The sequence below is a fragment of the Amblyomma maculatum genome, chromosome 9, assembly GCF_055883805.1.
Source record: "Amblyomma maculatum isolate TAMU_Amacu chromosome 9, ASM5588380v1, whole genome shotgun sequence".
NCBI classification, from domain to species: Eukaryota; Metazoa; Arthropoda; class Arachnida; order Ixodida; family Ixodidae; genus Amblyomma; species Amblyomma maculatum.
In genome coordinates, this window is record NC_139352.1 from 82174011 (window position 1) to 82181102 (window position 7092).

At 43.2% G+C, this 7092-nt stretch overlaps 1 long non-coding RNA gene across 1 annotated transcript; it reads left to right on the forward strand.

Moving 5' to 3' along the window:
- The first annotated feature begins 217 nt into the window (after positions 1 to 217).
- Positions 218 to 6856, forward strand: LOC146179595 (uncharacterized). Its single transcript, XR_014700984.1, has 3 exons — positions 218 to 288; positions 6004 to 6085; positions 6674 to 6856. It is a non-coding gene; the product is annotated as an uncharacterized LOC146179595 (long non-coding RNA).
- The last annotated feature ends 236 nt before the right edge of the window (positions 6857 to 7092 follow it).

Below are 7092 nucleotides of genomic sequence, written 5' to 3' on the forward strand. Positions count from 1 at the left end.
GCGTCCGGAGTAGCAGAACAGACCGCACGCCAGTACAGAGATCATCGCAGGAACGAGCAGGAGACGCGATCTCTGTTCAATTTTTTAAACGCCTTCTATTTAGAAATTTGCACCCAGTTCAAATTCGCGGTGCTATTTGGCAGCGCTCCAAGCGGACTGACCGCCGCGCTATGGTTGCCATGGCAACCTGCCGCGGCGTGCCCAACACGCCCACCAAGCAAAATATGTGCAAGCCCGCTGGGCTTCGTTCTCGTGTTAGGAGGTTTTAGTAGAGGCGCCTTTAAACATGTAAGTACTGCTTTTAGTTTTTAACCGCGCCTTTTACGCTTTTCGTGCCGTACTGGCCATTTAGATCGAACACTGCCTAGTACGGGCAAATCTTCGTTGTAGCTTACAGTAAAACTGCATGCATGCGCAGCACAATGACGTTGCTAAGCTGCAATTGAGCGAAATCCTTCATTCCGCTCTCGTTTTGAAAATAATGGGGTGCTATATGAATGTAATCGCACGCCTGAAAACTTGAGAATTACTACAGAGTCTATTGGTAATGCACACGTGTTTTCGGTGGCCAGCTGTCGCAGCTTTGACAGCTGTTTGAAGACACAACGGGGGAGAATACGTGGGTGTGACCACGACCATGTTTTTACTCCTTAGTAATAAGTTAGTTAGCAATTTAAAAAATTGAAAATTAATCCGAACTATATTTTGTATCCTGGGCAAATATTCTAAAGCTAAATTGTAGGGCGTCAAAAAAAGTTTTTATTTTCTTTCTCTTTTTTCTTTATTGATACTGCCAGTCCTGTGGGAGGGTCATTACAGGAGTGGAAACACACACACACACAAAAAAAATAAAAACAAGCAATGGCAACACATCTATTAGGTCAAACGCGCAATACATGGATAAGTAACAATTAATTACAAGGACAGGAAAATTTGTGCAATGCATAGCATACACTGTGTTACAAAAAAAAAGTCATTCTCTCTTAGAACCATGTATTAAAATAATACACGTGAACAAAAACAACAAAAGAACATAAAAAATGCATATATTTAACACAATGCACTGTCACAATAAATAACACTGCCTGAATTATCCAATCTCTTCTGAATATTAATCCTAGATATTTGTGCTCCTCTACCCTTCGGAGCTCGCTGCCGTGGATAATTGTTGTTGTTGTTGTTGTTCTCCTCTAATGTGATGGCACATACCCACACAGGGGGATCGGCCAAGAATTGGGGTGCAGAGATATTAGATTTTGAGATGTATAACTACATCGCAAAAATAAAAAAAATAAATGCTAGGGAATAGAGAAGGAAATGTAAATATGATAAACCAAAATATAAAAGAGTAAATACTAACCCACGCAGTAGGAGAATAGAAAGATTTATATGTACAGATTAAAACATCAAAGCATATTAGCAAGGTAGACGTTTTGTTTCTATTAGGAAGTTTTGAATGGCGTTAAAAACATGCCTGTGGCTGTACCCAAGCATGGTGGCACCGAACGATAATAAAATTTGGCTGCTCAAATTAAGACCCAGCTGTTGTAACGGCTTCTCTAAATACCGTTTTCTCATCATGGTAAAACGGCGGCAAAATATCAAGAAATGATCTATCGTTTCCGGTTCCCCGCAGAATGCGCAGACAGGAGAAAGCGCCAAACCAGACCTGTGCATATAGAAATTTAGGGGCGGAATACGACAGCGTAGCCTGGTTAGAGAGACCTCAGTCTGCCTTGATTGACATGATTTCCTATTCCAGGAATACTTGAGATGCAGGTAGTCATCCGATGATAAAATAGATCCAGACTGCGTGCTTAATAAGGCACGCCGCCGAAATCGTGCTGCTGTTATGTACGCTGTTGCCGGGAGGATGGGCAATACAAGGCCATTCAGAGAATCTTTAGCTAGTCTGTCAGCAACCTCATTGGCTGTCACATTGCTGTGTCCTGGTACCCACACTATATGTATGAGGCTCAAATGTGAGGGGAGCAATGAAAGAAAGGTGTTTAAAATTGGCGCATCCATATTCGAAGAAAGCGACAAGCACAAGGAATAAGAGTCTGTAATTACAGCCACTGTTGAGTATGTTGGGAAATTGCAGGACCTTCTTCTTTCTTGTAATAGACATGCATACTGATTGTATAAGATTGATTACCATTTGTCAGTCATGACACCATTTTATTATCATTCTCAAGGCTGGATTGTAATTTGATTTGACCCTCGAATACCTATTTTTAAGGCGAAAGCCTTTATTGCCTCATCGTTGTCGTCAGCATAGACAGAATGACGTCATGGAGGTCTCGACCAATCACAGAGCACCATCACAGTATGCGCGAATGCGTGCCTTATATGGCCATATGGCAATCAACGATAAATTAATAATTAATGACTGAATAATTATTTACTAATTACAATCACTTGAGTTATTTGCTAATTGCTAGTTATTAACGACATAATAATTACTGCTTAGCGCCAGTTGCGTAATTAATTAATTATTTACTATATAATGCCATGCACCCGGTAAAATGAACCACACAACAGTAAACGTACAACTGCGAAGATACAAGGAGCGCGATCTCGTCGCTGCCAAGCAGAATTCACTGAATAAATGCACTCGCAGAATGTAAAAGAGTAGTCGTTCGCTTTACTCGAAGCAGCATTAATCGCTACATGCGCAACAGTCGCGTAGCAGAATGCGGCACTCAGGCTTTCGCCTTTTATCACTTCAGTCGCCAAAGTGTCCAGGAATTTTTTATTATAGACAACGCAGTCATCGGCGAATAATGTTATAGGAACAGAAACCCGATTTGGCAGATCGGTAACAAAAATAAAAAATAAAAGGGGACCTAGGACGCTGCCCTGAGGTACACCAAATATCACAGGTTGTAAGCTAGATCTATGCGTGTCTATTTCAACATACTGCTGGCGGCTTTCTAGGTACGAGATAAACCACTTCGTAATGTTAGGATTCTTAAACTTGATATTTCTTCCCGGTGAGATTGCTTGGCGTTTAGAAAACACGTGAATATGAAAAAAAAAAATAATAGAAGCGAAACATGGCTTTGAGCGTCATGACAGCAGTGTTAGCAAACGGCGCAACATGCTATTCTTGAGCGTAGTTGCGCTCAGCGGTGCTGCAAGTCTTACGGGGCAAAAGCAATGATGCTTGTGTCATCGTCTTGCGTTTGTTTCACTTTCTATAGCGCCACATGGAGCGCGGTTTTTGTCTTTCTTGTATGCTTGCTTTCTTACCTCTACCAGTATTGCTGAGCGGATACACAGTAATTGTAGTATGGCTGGCCAGTGAGCCATATGCCCTGCAACAATGCGCTGCTGTATTCCCATTTCATATGTTCTGTTTATTGAATTTTTGTCCCACTACCTTCCGTAATTCCAGTTAGGACATGGTACGAATTAAAAAAAAAAGCTAATTAATAATAATAATAATAATAATAATAATAATAATAATAATAATAATAATAATAATAATAATAATAATAATAATAATAATAATAATAATAATAATAATAATATAGTCACAGCCGCTTTTGGTGCTAATTAAAGCAGCGGGCGTGCTGATTCGCAGTAGCGCTATCCAGGCCGAAATGTGCGCGTTTCTTTTTGCAACATTTCAGGCTTTCTTCTGTAACCTAACGTTGTCTTCGGCTGTGTATTTGTAGAAAAAAAAAAGAAAAAGAAATCCCGATGAATTGGAGCTTCTTTGAGTTCACTATTAGGCACTACCATTTTCGCCCGAAATGTGATAGCGAAAGGCATTCTTTTTTTATTTATTTATTCACTCACTCCAATGAGCAAAACATAAAGGCCTACCATACTTGCAGTGCAGTACTGAACAACATGTCTGAATCACCGTTTTACTCGTCGGGTGAGACCATGACTCAGGCGTTGCCTTCAACATAAAGGCCTACCATACTTGCAGTGCAGTACTGAACAACATGTCTGAATCACCGTTTTACTCATCGGGTGAGACCATGACTTAGGCGTTGCCTTCAACATAAAGGCCTACCATACTTGCAGTACGGCACTGAACAACATGTCTGAGTCACCGTTAACCAATTAAAGAATCCATATGAACAGAAATTCCAATTCGAGTAATGGCATGAAATATCCCTATTGGTCGAGAGCTTCTGACGCCACGATGTCAGACGATGCGGTTAAATGCTGATTGGTTGGTGGGAGGGCGACGTCATTGAACCACGTGACTTGGTCACGTTAGTCGCCGAGGCATACTTGCGCTCATTTTACTCACTCACTGTTACTAGCGACCTGTAGTATTAGCTGTACCAGTTTTTAGCATTTATAGAGAACACCATTAACCTCGGCGCTGTGGCTCAATAAGTTTTGGTAGCTGCTCCAAAAGACATGCGTTTTCGTAAAAAAAAAAGAAAGAAACGCGCACAATCACCGCCTCCAGCGCCGTCAATCAAGTGTGTGTGTGTGTGTGTGTGTGTGTGTGTGTGTGTGTGTGTGTGTGTGTGTGTGTGTGTGTGTGTGTGTGTGTGTGTGTGTGTGTGTGTGTGTGTGTGTGTGTGTGTGTGTGTGTGTGTGTGTGTGTGTGTGTGTGTGTGTGTGTGTGTGTGTGTGTGTGTGTGTGTGTGTGTGTGTGTGTGTGTGTGTGTGTGTGTGTGTGTGTGTGTGTGTGTGTGTGTGTGTGTGTGTGTGTGTGTGTGTGTGTGTGTGTGTGTGTGTGTGTGTGTGTGTGTGTGTGAAGAGAGAACTTTATACCTATCTTCACGACCGGAAAGCCCATAGTTATACTGTATAGTTGCGCGTAAGTGCTCTATCATGCTCTTCACCGCCTGCTTGTCCCACTCGTTTCACATCGAAAAAAAAAAATCCTATTTCAGTAGGGTTACGTAGCTACTCATTGTCTTAAGCGGGCTGATGACGACCTCTCCCAACAAAATAACGAAACGTTCATCATGTGATTGTGCGGCGTGATCTGGTTGTAAACGGTTGTAGCCTCAAGGGATATTGTTTTGAAACTAAAAGAAAATCTGCTGTACAACTGCACGCACGGTACTTCAGTTTTTCTGCGTTGCATTCTTCGCAATGCATGCTTTTTACATGTTTTGGAGTGATGTGGACGCTGGTGGCCCCGGAGAAGACAAATGAAAAATCCTGGCTCCAGTAGGGAGCCTCTACAGTAACTTTAGGGAAGACAGTTATTCGGGCTTGCTCACAGTCGCGGGAGTCCTAGTGGGTATTGGCTTTTAGTTTTGCAAAGTTAAATAATTAATACGAGCTGTTTATCTAGCAATTTAATGCCAAAGAATGGAGCGGAAATGCAGATGTCTCAAACAACCGGTGGCTGAAGTCTTCGCACCAAGGTGCCATTCACATAAACAGTCTGTCATTATTTTTAAAATATAACTCACAGAATACAAAACCTGCACTTGACAGCATTCTTAATTCAATGACCCCAGAGGCGCTATCTCGCGCATGACTTTACCCTTGCACTGGGCGAGAAAAATATGCCAGGAGCTTCCGCCTGGTAACTTTCTGTTGGTCGGCAAAATAAAATACTTCACGTAACAGGCACTGTGGTGCAAACAATTCAACCAACTGGTTTTCAAGGTGACCGGCAACTTCTGAACTGACACTTAATTCCCGAAGTTAAAAGTTCGCAAATTACTCTTTGGAGAAAAAAAAAAAAAAAAAGAGATGGCAGACTAGGCCCCGCGACTAGGTAACATACAGTTTGACTAGGGTAAAGTTTTAAATGCTCGCTTAGCTTCACGACGCTTTGGCGGGCTAGTTGGTGAAGAATCTTGTGAGGAACAGCGGGGACACAGACAGGCACAAAAGACAAGACCAATGAACACAGCGCTGGGTCGGTCTTCTGGTCATTTATGTTTGTCTGTGTTTGCGCTGTTCATCACTAGAGGGTTAGATTTCGTCGATGCATTTGGCATAATTGATGTACAACATGGAAAGCTTGCGCTTTGTCAATATTCATTCGCTAACGTTGTCCTTCAGGGAGCTGCAGGAGAGGTTCAGACGGCGCAGGAGGGCGTTTGCATCCCAGAAGGTGGAGGCCGAAGATGGCGAGCCCAAAGAAGTGAGTAAGAACAACGAAAGCAGCTTTTAATGGCTCATAATTTCTGCAGGTGATGCTCTCCTACGCTATCCGCATTGTCGCACATCGACAACCTTGGATCAGGCGATCCAGTTAATCGACAATAGCAGGTTCACCTCTAGTGTAACCAGCGTAGTTGTATTGCAAACCATGTGCCCTCCGCCCTCCATTTGTTGCTTGCAACCACTGCCGGCAACGTTTTTTTTTTCATTTACCTAGCCTTTGTTTTTTTTCTATCGACCCTCTGAGTTTTGCCGTTGTTGTAGTTACGGCTCGCTCCGTTGTGGCCAACATGAGTTTAGTCACTGATGCAAAGACGCAAAACGGCAGACAGTAAGCAGATTGTTCAAGAAGGTGGCTTAGTTGAGCTGCATGATGATTCAAGGAGGCGGCTGTCGCGAGATTCAGCCTTGTCTGTAAAAGGAGGCGAAAACAGCAGCTCCGTCTAGTCGTTATGGGAACACTTGCGACTGACACTTTCATGGTTAGCAGCTCTGCTCAGCATGGTCAATAATCGTTGCGCTAACCGCTCTGTAAATAACCGCGACCTCCCCTCGGTTTCTGTTCCAGAGTGTCCTTCAGTACGATAACGAAGCATTCACCGACGACGACAGAAGCGAAGTGGCTTCGGCCGTGTCTCCGTCCCTGTCTCCGACTTCAGCAAGGCCTTCACCACGGCTCCCACCTCTTCCGAAGAAGGTCGCGGCATCAGGTGATGCAGATTTAACCCCCTCGTGCACTGCGTCTGCGTAACTAGGCTGAACATGGGTCGAAAAGCGCAGCAGACGTGAAGCCACTATGAGGGTGAATTTACCCCAACAATTTTGTGCTGCTTCTTCACTATGCATGATATCGAGCAGAATAGCAAATTTTCTACACACGCTTAAAATTCAGGGGCCCAAGAATAACGTATTTGGCACAGGGATCCAAGGGTCGCGATAGGTTCGATCTTAATCTCAAAAGTGCTGCCAAAGTTGGCTGCTCCTGCC